The sequence below is a fragment of the Dermacentor silvarum genome, chromosome 3 (genome assembly GCF_013339745.2).
Source record: "Dermacentor silvarum isolate Dsil-2018 chromosome 3, BIME_Dsil_1.4, whole genome shotgun sequence".
In the NCBI taxonomy this organism is placed as follows: domain Eukaryota; kingdom Metazoa; phylum Arthropoda; class Arachnida; order Ixodida; family Ixodidae; genus Dermacentor; species Dermacentor silvarum.
Genome location: NC_051156.1, coordinates 67,229,979 through 67,255,127, shown reverse-complemented (window position 1 = coordinate 67,255,127; position 25,149 = coordinate 67,229,979). Strand labels below are relative to the sequence as shown.

Below are 25,149 nucleotides of genomic sequence, written 5' to 3'. Positions count from 1 at the left end.
TTCGTATATCGCGAGTTGTCCCAATTTTCTGGTCCCTGAACCAGCAATTGGGACGACATCCGAAGGCCATGCCTCCCGTGAGGACACCTTGTAGTATAACCAACTCGCAGCGCGTGTGATAACGGAAAATCACGCAAAAGTACTACTATCAGCACCGAAGCCAACCTTAAACAGCGGCTCGCCAGATTAGCAACGTAGCGTGTCAACAACTCGTAGAAATCTCAGAACCAATCTGACCTACGAGTTTTTATCGGCACTGTTCGCGTGGCGCTGCTGATGTTACGTACCGATTGCGCAATCCAAGGCTCCACTCAATTAGTTGCACTGTTCGAGGCTGGTTGATCCAATATTATAGACAAAACGTATCCGTAAACGTTGCGTTGAGCGACCGCCGCCATTTTCCAAAACAGACCGCGAAATACTCTCGGCGCAATTTCGACGGAAAAATCGCAGCGATTGCAGCGCGCTGCGACCAACCGGTTGGTCGCAGCCGAAAATCGCAGAATCGCCCTGCGACTGCGATTTTCGTCGCATGCGACGGAAATCGCAAGTTCCGGTGCGATATCGCAGTGCAAATCGCACCATGTGAAACGGCCTTAAAACTGTTAGGTACACTCACCTTCACTGCGAGACGCCATCTGACAATCGGTAGCTTGGAATGGCTTGGCTAATAGACTGTCTCAGAACGGAAGCGCATAGGTGAAAGAGTTGGTGAAAGTTTGCTATTTTTTATAGCGGCGAGCGGCGAACTGCGTGCCGCGGCGGATATTGCAAAATATATAGGCAACGTCTCCTGTGCCGCAGTGCACTCTAGACGAGTCCACACAGACACGGCTCCAGCAACGCACGGAAGTGACGTCACTTTAATAAATTAAACTAAAAACAAGCGAAATATATAAAATCTTACTAGACAATGCGTTGAACTTACATCGATATGAAAGAAAGTTGTCTTACGCATTAATTAATATACACATTTTGATTAAGGACATCATCGCAAAATGTTTTCAACCATACTAGTCATGGGTTCCTGTATAATAATAGTTAGCGTTCAGTATTACAAGACAGCAAAAATATATTAGCTATTAGGTGCCTGCAGAGAAAGAAAGCAATTTTATTGACCATCTTGCGCGCTGTATTCCCCGCGCGGCACCCGAGAGCCCTAGGGAACAGGCACGCTTCTCCCCCGTTTCCTCTCAGGCGCAAGTCACTTGGCGAGCGTGTGTGCAGCAGACGACAACAAGCGCTGCAAGCGTACACTACATGTCGACGTTTACACAGCCGCATGCTGTGTTTACAGCATTCACCGAACGCCGCAATATAGACTTACATACAGTGTGACGGATACGTGAAACTGCAGCCCTTGCACTGTCACTCGAATGTTACCTCAAAGGGTCGGGTCCATATTGGCTAGCTGTCTACCTTAGGAAAATTAAGTCTGTCACCGCGAGTCGTTTGCGAGATCGAAGCAACCAGTGAAGCTATTCTTGTGTAGTATGATCATCCACTGGCCTCTTGACACCACGTTTGCTGCAGCGCTGTGCGTCTTATTGCCATCATAGCTGCGCAAACATTACTGACTCGGACCGCGGAGAAACCGATGCGGCAGCCACCATTGCGCACGCACTGCACCACAGCTCAGAAGCTTTATTTTCCCGTGTCCCCGGGATTAGCCGCGTCCTCGTGCGTATCGTTCAGTAAAATGAGCCGATTCTCGATAGAGTAATAGTAAACTGGGCCGATCCCGGAGATCTTGAAAATGCATTCAAAACTGTACTGAAAGGTGACTCAGTCGTTGGTCTTCTTTGGTGGTCTTGAAAGGCTAAAACGAAAACGAAGCCGCGCTTTGCCATTGGCAAATTATCAATTAAGGGAACACATTATGAGGCCAGGCAAAGAATTCACCTGGGAGGGTGGGAGCTGCAAATTTTGAACATGTTTCCTAGTAATGCACATTATAAGATTCTTTTATATGAAATGGCTGAACAAAAACAACTCAACTGCAAGTATGTTCCACAATGCCATTATCATTATGAGCTTAAAGCTTTCTTAAATTTCTGTAATAAATCTGCCCCTTGATCGAACTTGATCTAATTATAAATATACACGAGATATTAAAACACTTGCACCCTGAAACACTATAATGATCCTTTAAATTATAACAAAATCTGTCATTGCGCCCGGCATCTTCGTACTGCATTAAAAAAAAGCCATTGTAATTGCTCTTCTCAAGGAAGCAAGGGATCCATCTTCGGCAGCTAGCTACATGGCTGTGGTACTATACTATAGCTGTCTATGCATTTCTAGAAATTAAGCTACTTAATCCTTAATCAATGCGGCTTTAGGGAGGGCAAGTTGACGATCAACCACAATTGGTATACACTGAGCCCATCAGATTCTCTCTATCTACATTCCGATATGGAAAAAGCTTGTACGTGACAACTTTGCGCTGTGGCATCTTGTGAGACTTACCAGAAATGGGCATCTGTGACATGCTGAGCATAGCAAAACTATGTGAGCCCATCTCACCCCGATATTATATTTTCCATCACCTACAAGGCTGTAACACCCAACTCACTACTATTTGAATTGCAAACCTCACACGATGCCATCAAGTCCATCAGTACAGCACCCAACATCACAACAGTGCAAATCACTCTTTGATCACTTACGACAAAAGACTCAATGGGCACGTTAAGTTAGCACGCTCCGAACTCCAAAGGAGCACGTTCGAGTGCGCTCGAGTGCAACGCCTTCGGAGCTTAACTTAATGTCATTTTTCCGGAAGCCGTGCAGGCGCGCTCTCTCGCGCACCGTTTCCAGGGTGGAGCGCGTAGAGCGCGCTCCGTGATTACCCACCGGAAGTCGCATTTTAGCTGTTAAGTTTAAAAGAGCGCACTCTGTTTGCTAGAGCGCGCTCGAGCGCCTTAACTTAACGTGGCCAATTACTTACTGCAGTGAAGCACCTCAAATAAGTTACAATTAAGAATGCTACAAATCTGTCAATAAATCTACAGACTCTACAACTCCTCACATCTCATTATTGAGGTGCACTGAGTACAAGGGCATAGATGGAATTGGTTCAACCACTTGGGCAGACCAATTGGCTCAATCACCTGCCTCATATGTGACACCTAGCTGTATTCCTTCCATTTGATCGCCATGCTCTCCACTACGCACTGAAATCTAACCTCTGGTGGTACACATATCATCATCATCATCAGCCTATATTTTATGTCCACTGCAGGACGAAGGCCTCTCCCTGCGATCTCCAATTACCCCTGTCTTGCGCTAGCGTATTCCAACTTGCGCCTGCAAATTTCCTAACTTCATCATCCCGTCTGGTTTTCTGCCAACCTCGACTGCGCTTCCCTTCTCTTGGTATCCATTCTGTAACCCTAATGGTCCACCTGTTATCCATCCTACGCATTACATGGCCTGCCCAGCTCCATTTCTTCCGCTTAATGTCAACTAGAATATCGGCTATCCCCGTTTGTTCTCTGATCCACACCGCTCTCTTCCTGTCTCTTAACGTTAGTCCTAAGATTTTTCGTTCCATCGCTCTTTGTGTGGTTCTTAACTTGTTCTCGAGCTTCTTTGTTAACCTCCAAGTTTCTGCCCCATATGTTAGCACCGGTAGAATGCAATGATTGTACACTTTTCTTTTCAACGACAGTGGTAAGCTCCCAGTCAGGATTTGGTAATGCCTGCCGTATGCACTCCAACCCAATTTTATTCTTCTGTAAATTTCTTTCTCGTGATCAGGGTCCCCTGTGAGTAATTGACCTAGATAAACGTACTCCTTTACAGACTCTAGAGGCTGACTGGTGATCCTGAATTCTTGTTCCCTTCCCAGGCTATTGAACATTATCTTTGTCTTCTTCATATTCATCTTCAACCCAATTCTTACACTTTCTCGATTAAGGTCCTCAATCATGTGTTGTAATTCGTCTCCATTGTTGCTGAATAGGACAATGTCATCTGCAAACCGAAGGTTGCTGAAATATTCGCCGTTGATCCTCACTCCTAAGCCTTAATTCCCAGTCTAAGAGCTTGAATACTTCTTCTAAGCATGCAGTGAATAGCATTGGAGAGATTGTGTCTCCTTGCCTGACCCCTTTCTTGATAGGTAACTTTCTACTTTTCTTGTGGAGAACCAAGGTAGCTGTGGAATCCTTGTAGATGTTTGCAAAGATATTCACGTATGCCTCCTGTACTCAATGATTACGCAATGCCTCTATGACTGCTGGTATCTCTACTGTCGGAGTCATGAGGGAGGTAGTGGCCGAATACTGCACCAGGGAGGCCAATTCCTGTTCTGGTGAGGGAGTGACTTTGATGAAGCTTAGTGGGCCTGCCTAGTTTGGTTGCACCTGAATTAGTATAGCCCCACTAGCTCTCGGCAATATTTTTTTTTTGCCAAGTTTCTGCCCCATATCAGAGAATAAACGGGGATAGCCGATATTCTAGTTGACATCAAGCGCAAGAAATGAAGCTGGGCAGGCCATGTAATGCGTAGGATGGATAACCGGTGGACCATTAGGGTTACAGAATGGATACCAAGAGAAGGGAAGCGGAGTCGAGGTCGGCAGAAAACCAGATGGGTTGACTAAGTCAGGAAATTTGCAGGCGCAAGTTGGAATGCGCTAGCGCAAGACAGTGGTAATTGGAGATCGCAGGGAGAGGCCTTCGTCCTGCAGTGGACATAAAATATAGAATGATGATGATGACGATGATGATGATGATGATGATGATGATACATCTGGTATATATATATATCTATATGTATATATATATAGCACATGTGTATACATGTATGATTTGTTGTTGCCGAATATTCTGTAAGGGGGCTGCGGGCCTCGTCAAGCTGCCTCTACTGCAGCAGCTTTTACTTACAGCCTCCTCCACCAAGTTGATGGAAATAAAGTTATTATTATTTTAAACTCGCCGTAAAAATCACTGTTGTTCCACTTATTTTTTTACCAAAATGCTGTTTCATACATTGAAGCACTAAAGTAACTGGAATGCCCATGTATTTCGTCCCACACTTTGGGAAATAATATCTCGAAACTTCTGTAATCCTGGATATTCATTTCAAGTGGATGCGTCTTGCAAACTCACCGGCTACCATTCGTAAATTGAAATATGTGTCGTAAAGTATTTAACTAAGAACTTCATTAGTCAATTTTTGTTAATTAGTTGAATATGTGTTTCAATTTCTCGTGCTACTATTATGTCTGCCTCTTCGAATAACCCAGCTCAATGATAAGAATGATGCTACCTGCCACAGGTGATCTTTAAAAATTCCTTAAAACTTAATGTGGAACATCCGTGTGTATATATATATACATATACATACATATATATACATTGTCTTATGTATAAGACAATTCCTATAGGAGTTCCCTTTTCCTTGTCCCGAGGCAACAGTAAACAAGAAGAAAAACAAATTTAAAAAGTATATTCACAAAGCCACATGATAACAAAACAATGACAGAGCATGGTAGAATAGACGTGTAAAAACCAAAGAAGGGACAAAAGTAAAAAAGTAACAACCAATAACTTCACTCTCGCACACACGTCATCTAGATAATCACATTACTTGGTCACGAAGGTTGCAGAATAAGCCTGACTAATACATTTGTTTATTTCGCTCATTAATTTGTTACAATGACCGGTTTTAGGAATGAAAGAAGTCACAGAACCGTCTATAGCACGTTCGGTGTTTATTGGAACAGTAAAAGACTGAAGAAGAAGAAAGGCATGCGCGAGGAGCATTAGTCTTCTTCATATAAATCTCCAACAACGGGAAAGCATAAGTGTGTGATTGAGCATGGGGTTACGACAGCCACTTGAGTGACAGTGACTGGCCAAATGCTAAGGTGGTTGAGCTGAAGAGAAGGAGCGGTGGTGCTCCTGTACTCTCATGTTAGACCTCACCACAAGATAACACGATCAGGCATACCACGTCTAGTTAGCAGCATATACACTTGGACGCATGTTTTGTTTGGCAACCATACTGTGCTTTTTTTTTGTTTACCTTTTACACTTAGTGCAGCCTCATCCCATTGAAAGACAAGCAAGGTGGCTGGAATTTGGAATGTGTAGATTAAAAATAGGTGGCATGTACACATTCTTACCTTCTGATGAGCAGTGAGCCATTAACATATGCAACAAGTGTGGAGGGACTACCTGTTCTCCATGTGTTCACAGAAGGTCTATCCATAAAACAACATAACAACAATGTATTTTTTCTATTGCAGGACATTGTACTTTGTTTTATTTATTTATTTGACAAATACTGTCAGCCTTGCATAGGCTGTGACAGGAAGTGGGATATAAAGTGTACCTGGTACACAGCCCTTTTCTCGGCAACAATCTGCTTTTCAATAACAAAAGTGTCATGTACTTTTTTCAATTATGTAGGTATGCAGTATATATCAGTGTCTTCAAAGTCTTAAATCATAGCATTGCCTCCAGTTGGAGGCTTAAGCTGCAATGCTGCAGTACACATGGAGCACTGGCTTCCAGACCCTTGTGTGTAAGGGCTATGGCAAGGCCCAGAGTACTTGTAAAAGACCACACCAGTTCAAATGTTTGTTCCCATCTCCTCATGCATTTTAGTAAACACAAACATCACTTATAGGATTGTAATTTTGTCAGTATATATCTTTTAGGCTCTATACAGCTAGTAATTTTAGGCCTGTATACAGCCAATATTTATTATTCACAGCAATCCATATTTAATTATTGTATGTATCATGAAACATTCATGGCACTCTTTTGTCATTCCAGGCCCTTGTGCTATTAAACATCATAAATAATAACCCTGATTTATTCACAACTCTTCAAAGCTGTGAAGTTCCATGGCTAGTTGTGTGATAGCCGAAAGGTCTTTCCTGAAACCATTATGTTGAATAAAGTAGAAGGAATGTTGTCAGTCAAAAGCTATGGAGAAGTATGTGAATGTAACCTAAGGTTTGAATCGTTTACTAGAAGAACACGCAAGAGATTTTTGGTGATTATTAAGGCAGCCCTGAGTTTCCTTTTTAGTGCTCAGGTACCACACGTGCCACCTGGCACATGGAGCTGAAGTCTTAGTTTTCATATTAAGTAGCATGGAGATGTTGGACAATGACATTTTAACTTCATCAATACATGAGACAGGTTTGTGACCAAGATTTTCAAAGAAAGAAAAAAAAAATTGTCTGCATTCCGGCATGCTTAGCTGCAAACGTCTAAAAGTGTAAACGTGGTACTGCCATATCAGTTTACAGCACACATGTTAATGATGGCTGAGGCGTTACTATTAAAATAAAGCTTTACATGTTGCCTTAGATATCATATTGTCACGTAGTAGTGACGCTGAAGAAAACAGTCGTAAAACTGTGTACGACGAAACTGGTTGTTATTGGGCGAACCTGTGCCCACAAAAGCAAGGTACACTCAGAGCACAACGATAGCGGCGAACACCATCGGCGATCGTCGAAAATCTGATCAGCGGCGCGACGCGTCGGCTTTTATACCTGAGTCATCGAAGGTTCCAGATTAATCTCTGATGCCCGCGTGTCTTCCAGAAAGTTCTAGACAATTCGCGTCGGTCACACAATCAGATAACATAAGCGTCGGTGAAAACAGGCAACGAAAAGAAGCATCGATAACGTTCGAGAAGCTTCCGATGCAGGCGCGTCCTGCGCTCGAGCGATACGTTTAACACTGTTAGCTGGGGTCACGTGGTGAAAGGTAAACATGTATACGTGTCAATATGCACCTTATAAGTATGCAGCACTTCCCTGTGAAAATTGTTTTAAGAAAGCACGATACCTTCCACCCATCAATTGAAGCAAAATAAGTAGCCTCAAGGCAGCTATTGTATGCTAAAATAGCTTCACTGATCAGGGAACACACTGGTGTACCCGCACAGGTACTAATGCAGCCTATACTTTCTAATAAAGCATACCCCATAGCAGCTGACAACCTTGCCTAACTTCTTTCTTTTCTCATCACAATGACATCATATATGAACCTAGAATATTCTTACAGTAATAAATGAGAGCCCAAAAGTACACACTAGCCTGCCCATAGTTTCCTTGTCTGAATTTTTCTTCTTTTCTGTTCTGTTTAGAATATTTGCCAACTTTCCTAGGTAATTTAGTGTGGCAGGATCTCATAGTCTGCATAATTAGTGTCTCTCAGTTTTGCATTATGCCTTTTCTTTGTGTCAAATGGACGGGTGTGCGCAGAAAAAGGAAAAACAATTTTTAAGTTCCATATTGTGTTAAGCTGGGCAATGCAATTTAAGTATCTGGATTGAGATAAGCAGGATTCAGTCCATTATTGCCCTCACTTCTCGGATGGGACATCCAGTCTAGCCCATTGCTGAGCACACAGTCACTGAAACTGTGCTTGATAGGCGATACATATGGCCAAATGACAAAAGTTGTGATTTGGTGTGTCACCTCAATGCGAGCCCCACCACTATTTGGCTCATTCCTGCATACTAAGTGCAAGGCCGATGACGTCAAGACTGGCTTAGGCCAGTTCGAGCCTGAACCTGAATGATGTATTTCAAGGCTAAAGAGAGGTAACTTTTTTGTTTTATTATGACTGATGGGTTGATTCCTAGCTCAAAGTCAATTTCAAAGACTGACCTTAGTTTTCCCTGTCTTAATTGTTAGTAACATGAATTTAGCAGGACTTTCCTATTGATAGTTGGGAACCAACAGTGTGTACATATATTCAGTGAGTACAACAAGAGCATTTTGTAGCTGTTTACATTGCATATCAAGATTCTCATACGTTGGTCAGATTGTCATGTCATCAGCTTAGATCAAAAACTCAGTGCTTGTGATGTAGCCTCCATGCAGGACGAATGATGAACAGCAAGGGGGCAAGAACAGAGCCATGAGGCACACTGTGGTTTAAAGTACAGTTAGGATCCAATATGAAAACAATCCACATGTGCAGAAATTGTTAACTCTCAGACACAAAAATATGTGTACCATTTTTGTCGCCTGCTGTGGTAGACAAAAGTCTTCCATGTTTCAAAAATTACCTAGATTATGTTCCGCATTATTGTATGCATTAGTTTTATCAATTGCCACCACCGTCCACAACTAGTAGCTGTGAGGGAAGACAAGCAGGGCACCATCTGGCATGACAGACAGGCCATCCTTTGTGCCTAAGCACAAAGGAAAACACACTTGTCTAGAACACACTCCTGAGGGCCAAAGCAGCTACCAAAGGATAAACTGACCGCCCGGTGGAGAGAAATCAATGGAAGCTGTAAATTTAGTCACGTAACCTCACATATACAGCCAATCTTAGATTTCATAATAGGAGTGTGCGAATATTCAAAATTTCGATTATGGATCAAATAGTCTTTGTTATTCAATTCGTATTCGATTCGAGAATTCAACATTTGAAGTTGTCGAATAGTGTATTTGTTTTCTTCAAATACTATAAGGGATAACAACAGTTCTTGAAGGAGAAGGACTGATATAAATGGAGACTCGTTGAATGATTCTGGTGCAGGAGAACGGTGGTTGTTGTGCAGATGATCCAGTTTGTGAACAAAGATATGAAGGAGGTCATTTGTGCTATATAGTTGTGTAAGCATGTCTTGCCTTGGGCAGACTTTGCATTTGATGTGTCTAATTATACAAACAATTTATTGTTTGGTCAATCTCACCATATGTTTGGATTCCTTCAAATTATATGCGGGACTGCAGTATTGTCCTTAGCTCCTCAATGAGCTATATACTCTACTATAGTCTACTACATGTGTTTGGGACATGCTGTTAATTTTTTTATTAGTGTCACCGTGCACCTGATATGATCGTACTTTCCCTTGTTTCTCATTTACAAGCTTATCAGTTGACCTGACATCTAGTTGTTAACGGCATTACACGCATCCAATAATGCTACCAAGCTTTTTGTTGCCGAACAGACTCTACTTGCATTTTTCATTTCACAATTTTAGAAATAGGGAATATTCACTACTTGATTCGATATTCAGAGCTAATTTTTCTTGAATATTGTATCGATTTGATAGAAAATTTCACTATTCAAGCCTGTATATTTAATATTGAAACTGCAACAATGAAAAGCTAAGGTTTCAGTGCATGAGTGCACTGTCACTTATCATCATTGAATGCATGGGGCTTATGAACTATGTGCATAATTCATGGCCTTGCAGACGCGACGAAGGGAAGAAAGGAGCCCCCGCTCTAGGTCAGCAACACCAAAACATCTCGTCCCCTTTTCCCCCCCCCCCCCCCGCCCCTCGTCAACGCATTCCCAACATCGGACAACCCAGCCGACCAGTGACGCCGAAGCCCCCCCCCCCCCCCGCCACCCCTTTCGTCTGTCAAGAACAGGCGCCCCGTCAAGTGTCTCCCCACCTGACGCTCTCTCCCCCTTCCTCTCCTTTCTTACTATGGATCTTTTAAAGCGGCACACCGCCACCTCCGAAGAATACCCCCTGAAGAAGGAGCCGAATTGGTTCCGAAACGTCGGGCTAGTAAATTTCCTTATGTGGTTGGAGTCAATCTCGAAGTCTTAATCAATTTTCCTAACCAGACAGGTAATTCTGTCGAAATGTTTAGCTTCATAACTTCTCTGCTTATATTATAAGCAAAAAATGTGCAGTAGGACTGCTTGGAGGCAGGGAGCAGTTGGAGAGGTGGAGCTTGCTTGACATCAGCATTGGGGGCACCCAGATGATGGTGATTTGTGACATCAAGCTTGGGTATAAAACTGTTTGTGTCTTATTTTTTTCTCCGCAATGGCTCCGGCGAAGTGACAGAGGGGCGTTGCGCCAAGAAGGCTGCAGCAGAGAGAGCTCGCAGTGCTTTGCATACTTGGGAACAAAGGGAGCGACAGACCGTAAGGAGTTGAGGGATATGTCTTAATTTTGACAGCTGTCTTTAGCATACATGCTATTATCTGCAAGTTGCATATATCTACTAGGGGCTCCTTGAAATTTCCCGTTATTTTTTTTTGTGCAATGCTGTGAATTGTGAGCAGTAAGGCATAGAATATTTTCATTCGTCTCATGAATAAAATATTTTTTATCGATTCACTATTTCTTTTTGTATTTTAACTATAGCACACTGGCTTTAGAACCCTTCAGTGCTGCAGTGAAGTGTGTAAATGTTGATATACGTAATATCGCACTGCTCAGCAATTCTTTCGTTCCAAACAGCTATGCACAGACTTTTGTGCAAAGAGAGAATGAATGTTTGCGTTCACGAACTGTGCTTGGGGTGCTGCCGATGTTTTTATTAAATTTACTAACACCTTAGCTACTTCTGCTGCAAGATTTATGGCAACGCTTGCGTAGTGTTGTGAAGCTTGACGGAGTTGTAACGACATCACATGGTCTGCCCGAAAAAGACACGTTGAAGTTGAAGTTTGAAGTTGAAGTTTATTTCTTTCTTTGTTACAGAAGGAGGAACAAGAGGTAAAGGCCATGTGGCCTGACAGAGGCTCCTAAGCGCGTTTGGCAAACATATTCAAAGCAAATACAGCACAAAAAATGAGTGAGTACAATGTAGAAAATACAAAATAAACGAGATAAATTTATACAATTATTACATGAATATACATTCTATGCTTGAAAAAAATTATTGGTATGTACTTTCACATTACAGTGCAGATAGAAACATACATATACAGTGCATAACAAAATGTTAGTGCAATAGCATTTTATTTATAATGAATTTGAGAATGTAAGAGAAAGGTTTTTATACATTCTTTAAAATGGGCTGCAAAAATCAATTCTTTGTTCAATGATGTTTAGTAGCTTAGGTATTGATAGTTCAGATCCTGATGTCCATAGTTTGTACGCGTAAATGGTGTTCTGATTTTATTGTGTAATGGGTATAGAGGAGGAGAAATGGGTAGGCTGACAACATGGAGTCTGTGTTTTTTTATATGTAAGAGTAATCTATAATAGAAAACTTGATTTGCTTGGATCAATAAATGTTTGTTAAAAATATTCAGTGTGGGTAAGTCTCGCAGCTCACCATGGTAGTTTTCAAAAATTCGGACTACTCATTTTTGCAAGTTTAGTAACTTCTCATACTTTTTTGCTGTCGTTCCCCATATCAAGGTACAATAAGTTTGCTTCGAGTAACAAAGGGCATAATACATTGCTTTCTTTAGCCATAATGGTATTATATCACCAATTTTATACATACAGCCTACTACTTTACTAAGATCGTTGCTCAGCTTGTTGACATGATTGCACCAGGCGAAGTTCTCCTGAAACCATACCCCCAAAAACTTTTGCGTTGTTACTTGTTCAAGCCTCTTTGGTTGAAATATAACATTGATATTAACAGGCAATGGCTTATTTATTGGTTTAAATATGATATATATTTAATTTTGTTGACATTCAATTGAAGTTTGTTTATGTACAGCCATTCAGATAATAAATTCAAGTAATCATTCATTTCTTTTTCTATGCATTGCAGGGAATAATTTGCAAAGAAACGATTGGGGTCATCCGCATACGTTATGATATTAGGTGAGGAAGAAATGCTTGGAAGGTCATTAGAATAAAGATTAAATAATGCAGGACCAAGTATGGATCCCTGTGGTACGCCAGTCTGTATTTTGAGAAGTGAGGAAGTTGCCTGATTAATTGAAACACACTGATAATAATGAATGAATGAATGAATGAATGAATGGTTTTTATTTCTTTTTACATTGAAAAAGAGGAGACAGGACTAAAAGCTGAGGTACAGCTTGACGAGGGTCCCGCCCCCTTATACGTTTGACAGCAGAGCACTGCAGAAACATCACGAAAAATGCAACACTTGCAACAAAGTAATATTGGAAACAAAATGCACTTTCAACAAAAATAAAATCTAGTATAAAATTACACAAAGACATATATACTTATATACACATAGAATTCGCATTTATACCTATATACACGCATGCAGATACAGACCATATGCACCAGCAATGCACACAGATCTATATACATGTATGTACAGGTGTGCTATCACGCACTCATGACTGCAATATGTAAACAAAACTTTTATGACATACTAGTCTATTTGGCATAACTGACTGAATAGTCTTATTTCGTTATTGAAATTGCATAAAGGATCAAAGTCTTCCTGTGCGAGTTGATTAAGTAGAATGGGTACTGTAAGTGGTAATGATTGTTTATCGTAATTGGTCCGAGGTGTGCGGACGTGCCATTCCTCTTTATGCCTAGTATCACGGATGCTACGGTTTGCTTTTAAATCGGCCATAAAAAACACAATAAATTTATTAGGCTTCAAATATGACCTGTAGCTCAAAAGTAAAGGATAGTTGTATAAAAAGAATGCAGGCAAGATTTCAAATTTTGAGAACAGATTTGTCATATAAAATAAACGAGGGACATTGGCAATGTATCGCACTGCTCTTTTCTGGAGCAAATGCAATTTCATAAGGTTTACCTTGCTAGTAGTGCCCCAAACGAGGTTACAGTATTGCAGAACTGACAATACTAAAGTATTATAAAGTAAAATTTTAATTTTAACAGGAAGAAAGGATTTCAATCGACCTATTGTCCCTACAGCAGATGATAGCTTTTACTTACATGTTCTACGTGATCATTCCAACTTAAATCTTTAGCGAATGTTACCCCTAAGACAGAGACCGTGTTAACAATTTCTAATTGATCCGTACCTATTTTCATGTTTATTGAACTTCATAATTTTCTGCCTCTTTGCATATAGACAACAACTTTTGTCTTGCTGGCATTTATTCGCAGACAGTTTGCATCAGCCCAATCTTTAAATTCTCTTAACGCTCTGTTCCCCTGAAGCTGTAGTTCAGTCTCTGACGTAGCAGTAATAAACATTGCTGTATCATCAGCATAAGAAATAAATTTTGCCCGTACTGAACTTGCTGGCATATCATTTACAAACATTATGAACAGGAGTGGTCCAAGGATGCTTCCCTGCGGAACTCCAACTCTTACAGCTCGAAGACTGGACTTTTCTCTTTCCAACTCGACATATTGTGCTCGATGCAGTAAATAAGATTCAAAGAGCTCCAAGGCGATACCACGGATACCATAAGCTAGCAGCTTAGCGAGTAAAATTTTATGATTTACAAGATCGAATGCTTTAGAAAAATCTATGTATATTCCCATAAGTAATATTTTATCGGTGAATGCCTGTAGAATTGTTTCTTTATGAATTAAAAGAGCTGTTTCGGTGGAACGATGCTTCCTAAAGCCATGTTGGAAATCGCCTAACAAATTATTTTTGTCAAGATATGATACTATTCTAGCATGAATGATTTTTTTCAATGCCTTTTGAAAATACTGGTAGGATCGAAATTGGACGATAATTGCCCAGCAAGTTTTTGTCGCCTTTTTTAAACACAGGCTGCACTCGAGCAATTTGCATGTCTTTCGGAAATTGACCAGATGATAGAATCAAGTTGTAATTGTGAGTAAGGACAGGACAAATGATGTCAAGGACATGCTTTACAGGTCCAATTTGAATACCATCTGTGTCCTGGGATTTACTACTTTTAACAGAGCTTATAAAAGAGAAAACCTCAGTTAAGGAACTCCTCATCAGATCTAATGCCATACCACGTATACTGTAGTCATAAAGTTTGGACAGAAGCACAACATGATTTACACTGTCAACTCCTTACGCAGGTCCAGAAATAAACCTACCGCGTATAAAAGTTTTTCAATATTTTGCAGTATTTCATGTTTTATGTTTAGAAGCGCATACTCACATGATTTTTTTGAAATCCATATTTTGCCGTACTGATAATACCATATTTCCTTAAGAAACCCTCCAGCCATGAATTTAGAACAGTTTCCAAAAGTCTCGACAGAAGAGGTAGTATTGATATAGGTCGGAAATTGTTTACACTATGGTCGGCGCCACCTTTATGAATCGGGCAAACTCTGACTATTTTAAGTTTGCTAGGGAAAATTCCGGATTCAAGTATTTTATTGATAATGTGAGCGAAGACATTAGAGATGATACACATATTTTATAGGAGATGCTATGATACCGTCGACACCTGCAGTAGTGTTGCGCGTGAGTACATGAAATCATTGAGATGCATATTAGTGCAGCGCGGCAGAGAATGTTTTCACTTCACATCACGCGCAAGAGCGCTGCCTGTGCATTCATGTGATTTCATGCAGCCCTACTTTTGCCGCGGGCTTTACCGTAATGCTTGGGCAGTGCGGTGAAGTTTGACAAAATTTTAATGATGTCGCACCATATCACCGAATTTCACGCTTTGAGACTTAACTTTGAGCGGAGCGGTAGCAAATGCTTACATTTACCTTAAGCATAAGCGCACTGTGCATGCATTCGTTTGATTTCGCGATGTGTTACTTCTATTGAGGGCTTTACCGCAATGCTTAGGTAGTGCGGTGAAGTGTGACAAATTTTTAATGATGTCGCACGATATGACCGAATTTCACGCTTTGAGACTTAAACTTGAGCGGAGCGGTAGCAAATGGTTACGTTCACCTTGAGAACAGGCGCACTGTGCATGCATTCATATGATTTCATGATGCCTTACTCCTGTCGAGGGCTTTACCGTAACGCTCGTGTAGGGCTGTGAAGCTTCATGAAGTTGTAATAAGATCACATGGGTCTGATAGAATTTCATGCACTAAAGCGTTAATTTTGTGCAGAGAGGCAATGAAACTTCATACTGAACTCGCAGCTTGGCAGGCATAGGTGATTTTTTGGGGTCAATAATAATACTGTGCATGTTTCTTTTGATGGCAGCCTTTACAGCATGAATGGTAGTCATGCTGTGAAGCGTGCAGCGCCAGTCATCAGCCATAGGCGGCGCTTTTTAAAAAGGTTTTATTATGCTTATTATGTTTTATTATGCTTCTGTAAACTCATTCTGTACGTTCACGTTTACGCTTCACAAAAGAGTCTGGTGTGATTATCTCACAGGAAAAGCGCTTAGCAGGAATTTGTGTTGAAGAGCTGTGAACGATGACTGACCCAGAGGGAACATAATGTTCGATGGGCGTTAGCGCGGCGCTGCGTACGTAGCTGACCGAGCATTGGATATGCAACGTCGGCAGCGCGTTCGCAGAACTTTCGCTTTGACACCGCTTCTTGCAGAACCGGCGCGTAGTAATAAACAAATCAAATATACTAAATACAGCGGTAAAACACCACATTGTTCAAGTAAGATAGAGATGCGGGCAAGCATTGCAAGTCAATCTAATCCACTTATGTACTAGCATATCGTAACGTTCCTGAGTTCGCGTCTCTTGTGTGCGTCGTTTGAACTTCAAGCGTGAGCATCGCTTCCGAATGCTTTTCAACGACGATGTGTTCGACGGTGAGTTTTACATTGAGGTTACGATGAGTTGTAAAATGTTTGTATCTGAACAATTGCGACTGCTTTCGGCTTGCTATAACTGTTCAGCGCCTGGATGGACAAGTAGCACGTTTTGCAAACAGCACTTCTAGTGCGGGATTTGGCACTGTGTCCCAGAAAATCTGCACTAATCATGTAATGACGAATAGTTATTGCTGCTCGCAAACAACGAGTGCATGGTGCTGCCACCGCAAAGTAACGTCGAATTTACGCGCGTTGGGTTTTCGCACTGAAATTTGTGCCGATGCGTGGTGTAAGTGATGTCCCTGTACTCAGTTTAGTAGGGAAACTCTATGCCCTTGCTGAAGGTTTTGCTCTTCCATAGTATGGGGCGTACCGGCCCAGATGGTGCAACGTATTCAGCTCTTAGTATCCGTAACCGGAGAACAACGAGGCAGCTCGCCCTAGACGCGGGCGCACTCGGCCACTGTTTTTGCTAGCTCCATCACCATGTAACCGAGTAATCCTTTGTTAAACCATTTTCTTCTGTATCAAGTCACTGCCTCCTGCCCGCAGTGACGCCATTTCCTACAACCTGATGCGGCAGCTTTTTTGTCTATTCTGCTTGCACAAAGTGCCCTGTGATGTATTTCCCAGTGAAAGCTGCATTAATTCACGCACTAGGCATGCTTGAGCTAGGTTTTAGCTCTAATGAAACTTCGCTTGGGCAAAGTGGCATCGTGACAGCACTACTACCATTCTTCCACTCGCGCCCTTCTATCCATTGTGAAAGTGTGACACCTGATTTAGTTCGAACACATTTTGATGAAGGAGTTTTTAATACATTGATGAATTAAGAATACCTTGCTCCACCAAGCTTGAGCAGGCTAAGATTGGTGTGCAAGTAGAGTGAGCTTATCTCATAATGCCAACATACATGACTGGTAAACAGTTATGCAGACAGGCTGGAACTAAAGAACATGGTAGTGTCACTTCTAGGTGCTTCATGCATTAAGAGATAGCATGACATACTTACAGGTAGAACATTAGCATGACGTATTATGAGCATGACATGTTAACACATAACAGCTGCAAGGACCCACTAATCTTATTGGGCTGATGTTAGTTTATTACTTTGAATGCGACAGCATTATAGGTGAACTTCAACCACTTTGAAAGATCTAGCAGAAAATGTGGCCTGATCGCAGACAGTGCAGTTTAGCGCAGAATCTCAAAATACTAGCTGTCAAGAGGGAAGAATGAAAGAACTGGCACGTTTTGCACGTGCCAGATGTTTTCAAGAGCATAGGCATAGCTACCGGGGGGCACTTGCCTCCCTACTGTCAAAAGTGGGGGGTTTGAAGTATGCCATTTGCCCCCCCCCCCACACACACACACTTTTGAAAGTGGGCACTTTTGGCTGCATGCTGGAAAGTTCAACAAAACTACAGCTGAAGCTAAATTTTATTTTGCAATAGAGTGGCCATGTAGATAATACTTTTATTTGCTATATGTATACCCTGCTTAGGCAGCGAGGATTGTCTTTTGTGCTTCCTTGTGATGCGCTGTAGCGGGCGAAACACGGGATTCGCCATACGCGCTCACATTGTGAAGGCCTGGAGCTGGACTGTTCTAGCCGTAACAAATTTCCGCTTGTGCTACTCGCATCATGCCCAGTTTTTTGGGACCACTTAACCGTATTTGAAAACACAATCCGCTTGCCATATATAATCCACGGGCGAGGGGAGAAGTCCTGATAAAGATTTATAATCAGCCGCTCGACCATACAGGACCAATGTGCCCTGGTGGACCGAGACCGGGCTGCCGCAAAAGCCACAGGGGTCCTGGAATAGGAAGCCCTCCTAGAATTTGTACGGGGCACGTCCTTCTGGCTGGTCCCAAACGTTCTCTTTGTACATAGCCACAATAAATGTTTTTTACTCACTCACCCCCAACGATTGGTGTACCTTGCGGCATGAAATCCTTGGTGTGCCTTATGGCAGGAAATTTTCGAAGCACAACTTCTAATTTTGTCGATTTTATTTTCAGGTCCTTTGTAAATAAGAGCTACACTATTACTTGTTTCCTGGCAGGAGCAAGAGCAGCATATATTTGATGTTTTGAAGAAATGGCCACTTTTTGGTGACGTGTACCGAAAACTTGAACCGTGGAGGTTGCTTATGTGCTCGAAAAACAGTTACGGAATACTCTCTTCCCCAATTTTTTACGCGTTATACATGGCATTTAACAGCACGGTGTTTATATTTATTCGAAGTACGAAGCATTGTTCTGAGTGACAAGCGATATATGTTCATTCTAATTAGGTTCATTACAGCCTTTGTAGAAAGTTACTCGTTGAAGTGTTTCAGGGTGTCATAGTGCCGCTAGTCTAATAGTTTCCCAGACTTCTAAAACAACTGCACAAGATACGGACTTGAAATTCCGTGAAAATAGAATTCTGAGCGCAATGAGTAGCGAAACTTTCCCTTTCTTGCTTTAAATGCAAGTGTTCCAGATAATTATTAAACCCTCAATTTTTCAAGTGTTTTTGTGCATCATACGAGGGCCGTAGTTTGTTTCTCCGTTGTCCTCAGTGAGCTAACCATGCCATCTTGTTTATAGCTGGGGAAAATTAGGGGCATGTTATAGGCAATATATTGGCAATGTGTATGATGAGTGGGTTAAATTCACCTTTTTCGATATAATAGACTGCTGCACTGTCATAATTACAACTACGAATGAGGTAAAATTGTGCGAACATAGGGGGAATAATACGCCAAGTTTATGTGCAATGGTAAATGCATGTTGATCAAGTACAGCTTTAAAAAACTGTCTGTAAGCAAGTATTAGGAAATATCACGCTGTTGTTAGGTTTCACAATGCTAGGTTTCACAATGTCCCCAGAGAATTCTGCATTTTTGATATTTTATACTTTTATGGAATAAAAACTACAATGCATTTTAACTACAATGTCTCGCAGAGTTTTAACATTTCTGGCTTATTTAGACGCGTTACGAATATTTATTTAACCCTCATTTTTTGCCTTTAACTTTTTCATGCGTGATATACCGGGTTCGCATGGTGTCCTCATTGAACTAAAGGAGGTAGCTTCTTTCAGTTTTGTGACTTTGAAGACCAGGTAACGTTTGATCTGGAGGTAAAGTTCACAATGGATGGGTAATTGGGACTGTTGCAATGAATTACGTATGCAAGCACTCTAGAGTGCTTGTAGCAATAGCCTCTAGAACCTATCTAACGAGTGGGGCAGAATTGAGCCCACTGCCCTGACAGAACAGTAAACGCCACCAAGACCAAATTTAGTGAAAATTGGTGGTAGGCTATGAAAACTCTCTGTGCGAGTTAAATGGGGTTGGGTCAAACAGTCTTCATAAAAAAATCTTATTCAAGCGTTAGAGCATATAATATGACCGCTTTCAGCTGTTCTTCCCAATGTCCCAACGTAGCTGTTGGTTACAACAAAATTATATTTCGTCGAAAGGGGAGGGGGTTAAAGTACTATGTGCGACAAAATTTTTACATTCATGGCCTAGTTACAAGCGTTGCAAATAATTACTGAGCCATCATTTTTCCGCACTATTTTTTATGCATCCTAAAACGTTCCTAGTTGGTTTCAGCGATGTCCTCCGTGAACTAAACAAGACACATTGTTTATATTTGGAGAAAATAAAGAGCGCAGTATGGGCATTATGTCAGTAAGTTTGAAGTTTAGTTGAAGTTTGAAGTTTATTATTATTAGCAAAATAGCGACACATAAAATGAAGGAGACGTTTTACAGACTAGGGTCCCATAGTCCGAAGACTGTAGGGGGACCCACGATGAAGGAAGCATGTAAAAAAAAATGCAAAGGCAAATGGCAAGACAATGTAGTATAAATAGAATAATATTATACAGAAGCTATAGCAAAACAACAAAACGATAAAACATAGTGATAAATACAACTAAATAATAAAATCGCTACATCACAATTCAAAAAGGACAACATAGAATGATTATGACGATAGAAGGTGTAATTTTAAAGTTTTTTTGAACGTGTAAAGGTCAGTTAAGGACTTTATATTGGGTGGAATAGAGTTCCATAATGAAATGGCTGTGAATGACAACGATTTTATGCCGTAATTAGTGCGAACTCGGGGAAGTAATAAACTTCCTTCTAATGCGAAGCGAGTGCGGTTAGTGTTTTTTAGTAAGTCATAGTTGATGAGATCAAAAGGCAGCCGATGGTTAATAATATTAAAAAACAAACAAGTACAATGAAATTCAAATAACTTACTCATACATAAAATATTATATTGTCTAAGCAATGAAATAGCGTTAGAACGACGAGGGCTGAAAGTGATAATGCGGATGGCTTGGTTCTGTATGTGTTGCACAGATGAGATGTACGAATGATATGTGTTTGCCCAGGTAGTTATACCATAGCTAAAGTGACTATGAACAAATGAGAAGTAGAGCGATAATAATGCATTAGTGGAGAAATATGGCCTAGCTTTAATTAATGCCCGAATACCAAAAAGCAGTCTTTTTCTTAATGTCTGACAAATGTAGACCAAAATTAAGAGTTATGTCTAAACGTACTCCGAGAAAAGAAACAGAATCACAAGCATAGATAGTATTAGGACCCATTGTTAGAGCAGCAGAAGTTAATAAATGCTTTTGAGGAGATCTGAAAATCATAAACTGAGTTTTAGAGGGGTTTATAGTTAGGTCATTGTTGTTACACCATGAAACTACATTGTTGAGTACAGAGTTTAGTTTTGATATTAAAGATGGAACTGTTTTGGCCTTACATGATACTGTGGTGTCGTCAGCATACAACACGCAATGTGCAGAACTTATGACATCAGGGAGATCATTTATATAAATAATAAATAGGAGAGGACCAAGAATGGACCCCTGCGGAACTCCTTGATTAGTAATCTTAGTGTTAGAGTAAGAGCCACCAGTAAAGACCACGCTTTGTCGGTTAAATAGGTAACTCTTCAGAAAGTTTAAAGGCGGTCCAGTAATACCATAGGAATCTAGCTTATTAAAAAGAATGGAGTGATTGAGCGTGTCGAAGGCTTTGGTTAAGTCCAAAAATACTGAACCCGAAAAGTTACCACTATCAATGGAATGTTTGATGAAGTCAGTCAAAGAAAGCAGAGCATGGTTAGTGGAGCTTCCATGACGAAAACCAAATTGGGAAGGCTTTATAACATTAAATTTCGAAAGGTAAGCATTAAGACGCTTTACGAACAGATGTTCAATTAGTTTACTTAATGATGGAAGAATAGATATAGGCCTATAATTTTTGATAGCATCTTTATCACCTTTCTTAAAAATTGGTATGACCTTAGCACATTTTAATGAGTCAGGATAAGAACCTTTAGAAAAAATGAGATTGATTATATGGGTTAAGGGCAATTATATGGGTTAAGGGCAACTGTTAAGAGCAACTTCAGACAGGGGACTAATTATGATAGTCGCAGTAAAATACGCAAGCAAGTGATCTGGAGCTTTCTGAAAGTGTTTTACGAACAAAGCAGAATTTATCCCTTTGACCTGGGAGGACTGTGAACTCAACCAATATCAAATCTACAGAAATTTGAGAGGGCAGGGGGGGGGGGAGGGGGATGAGTAGGGAGGTAGTACACTATGATAAACTTTATGACAAAGTAATGTGTTAAGTGAATTAATGGTTTTTTAAATTTCCAAAAAGAAGTACTCCAAAGCATTACATGCAAGCCAGATTTCCAACAGAAAAGTCATATACAGGCAACTTTTTAACAGTGTGATATAATTACAGGAAACTGAAATTTTCATTTCAACTGTTCGAAAGAAACAGCTTTGCTGGAAATTTGGTTGTAATTCTCCAAGGTCGCACACATCTGCTGTCCTTTCTTGTGTGAATATTGAGAGTCATTCATGTTGATTGTACTTCATTGTGTATAACCTCGATAATACTACTACCTTAACTAGCGATACATTTGTGCTATAGACCTAAACAGCAAGTACAATTTCTTGTTTAATTAGTAAAATTGTCTGTAACAAATGGGGATTTTCTTTACATGCCCTGCGGTGCTACTGGGTGGGATCAGGAACCTCTGGACGCTCACTGCCTTTTGTACCTGCATCATCTTGAGACTTTATATAGTTGCAAGAAATAAATCGAAATTTAAATAATATTTCAAGCTGTCATGGTTCACCATGTATGATTTATAGATATATCTATGTCTGGTGAATCTAAAAATAACTGACAGATACATTTCCAGGCTTTTTCACTTATTGTAATAGTAATTCCAAATATATATATATAATGACAGAGAGAGAGACAGAGAGTTGCGAGATCATTTGCAGTTTGCCCCCCCACCACCCCCACCCCCCACTCAAGAAATAATTGGTACGCCACTGTCCAAGAGTGACTTTGGCATGAGAGAAGTACGCGTGCAATTGTGGATTAATGGTTAGAACATTGGGCCACTGTGCTGGAAGACAGATTCGATCCCACCAACAGTCACACACTGCTTTATAGCATTATGGGCAGACTTCACCCACTTTAGAACTGGGTTGAGTGTACACGAGTGTGTCACAGTTTGCACGAAATTGCAAGCTTGTGAGAGGTACGAGGTATAGGAACGTCACTTTGATAAACGAGAGTGTGCAAGGTCGCACGTGCTTGCAGGTGTCGAGATGTCACAATCATCACAACCTATTGCATACTTAGACAGTTAGCAGTGCTATGTTGTAGCCTAGTTTTCTTAATTTACTGAAGCTGAATATCTGGAGAAACATTAGCACATGCAAAGAATTCTCAATACACAATTCTGGGACACTCTGCAGATGACCTATTTATTGATGTGAGCTACTTGCAGTTAGGCGCAGGGGAAAAGGGATGGGTCAACTGTATAGCTTCACCACAGCATGGTAGGATGTTAAGTGGTGCAGTGGATAACTTCTTGCTCTATGTGTATGTTTAGTGTGCTTTACCAATTCTGAAACCCTAGAGAAAGAAGTGTTCAATAGCTTTCGCATGAATATTTATGAGCCTGTTTGTATTTCTTTCTTGGCGCAGAGAAAAAGCACTTCAAGCCGTACGGGTTCACTTTTTGGTGGAAGCATTAAAGTACCTAGAGCAGCTACTTGTGGCCTGAAGCATCCAAACAACAGGGCGATATGAATTTCAATGTGGCAAAGTATGCTGTCAAATCCTTAGTTTTTATTGGTTACCTTAGCCTGCAGCAAAATGATAATAAAAAGCCATAAATTCCTAGTAGCTGAATCATGAAATGCTTAAGTTGTGCATGTTTACATGTTTTCTCCACACCACACATAATTTTTAACTTTTCCTCTAGATGTCTAATAAAACGAATGAGCTTTCACATTACTACTTATTTAATTGAAATTTTTTGCATGCTCAACAGTGTTTGTAGTGATAGTATGTAAATAAGGCGTGGAAAAGTTTATTTAGGTGCTTTGAGTGAGTGCTCAACAGCAAGTTTTAACAACTGTAGTGAAATTACCTTGGTATTATTTTTATCCCTCAAATATGTCACACCTTTTCACACCCATTTCATGTATTAAAGCAGGCTACCTTTATATAGCTGTTTTATTGAGCATACAAATTACTCTGCTACATTAAAGTAACATTTAGGTGGGCTACACTGTCATACACCATAAAAATGTGCTGTATTCTTTCACTCAAACAAAATATGAATAACTTTGAATATTGAGGCCATTTTCAAGTAACATTTCAATGCCCTTTTCTAGATGTTCACTGAACATCTGCGTAAAATGCACAAGTCTTGCAACACAATGTCTCTGGGATACTCAGAATGCGTTCTAGAAAAATAAACAAGTATAGTGCATACAAAAATGTGATCTGGATCATTGAAACGTGTTATAATTCTTTAAGTATGCTCAGTGTAGGTACAGGAGCCCAATACTTGATCACCCACACAACAGTAAAAGCATATGTGAAAGACAGTCCAACAATAAATGTGTGTTGTGCATTTAACACGACTTCATTGCAAAAGAGCATAATCTGGACTTGAGCGTTGGATTCGAGTGCTGCCCTTTAGCATGAATTTTTTTATGCTGTTGTCTCTGTCTACTTGTGTTAATGGCCAATAAAAATTGTAGGCAAAGCTATACCTTGCCTCAAATATGATAGTGATAAGCACCCGATCAAAGAGTAGTAGTATATAAAAAGGCTAACCGAGGACCTAGCACATAACTCAGTTAGGGCAAAAAACAAACAGTTATGTGGAGGCTAGTTGGTTATGGAACACAGAGGCCAAGTTATGCTGCATAGCTGATACAAAATACTCCCAAGTAAAAATGCTAAAGCACACAAGATGGTGCATAATCATCTTGTGTGTTTCGTATCAACTATGCAGTGCAACTTGGCTTCCATGCAAAAGACACACAGTACAAAAAAAAAAAAAAGTCCAGTGTATATCTTTTTGTTGTGCTGTGTGCTTTTCGTGTATTCTTTTGCACTCACCATATCAAAGGGAAGCAATGCTCCCAATTTCATAGCAGGTAAATATCGTGCACCTGCAAAAAAAAATGTATAAAAAAGCTATATATAAGTAATATGCTGCATTGGCCTGTCACATATACAACGCCAGCTTTGCAGGAAAAGTAAACATTTATAACCAAACTTTTATTGGCAGAACCATTACAGCAAACTATACAAGTCTGATTTTTCATCTTAGACAAAATAGCGTACAATTCACATAGAGGTACACGCGTTCCTGATGACTTGATGGTAGTGAATGCACGCAGGTGGTACATCTAGGGGACCTGTACAAAAGA

The 25,149-nt window shown here is 40.6% G+C and overlaps 2 long non-coding RNA genes across 4 annotated transcripts in view; one reads left to right on the top strand and one right to left on the bottom strand.

The window, feature by feature from the left end:
* The window catches only part of LOC125943810 (uncharacterized), a 152,007-nt gene that overhangs the window by 123,602 nt on the left and 3,256 nt on the right, over positions 1-25,149 (bottom strand). The window lies entirely within an intron of this gene.
* On the top strand, positions 11,118-23,602 carry LOC125943812 (uncharacterized). 3 transcript variants are annotated; one of them, XR_007465911.1, is made up of 3 exons: positions 11,118-11,540; positions 12,477-12,529; positions 23,405-23,602. It is a non-coding gene; the product is annotated as an uncharacterized LOC125943812 (long non-coding RNA). The 3 variants fall into 3 exon arrangements; XR_007465910.1 differs by lacking the exon at positions 12,477-12,529; XR_007465909.1 differs by lacking the exons at positions 11,118-11,540; positions 12,477-12,529 and adding an exon at positions 18,215-18,528.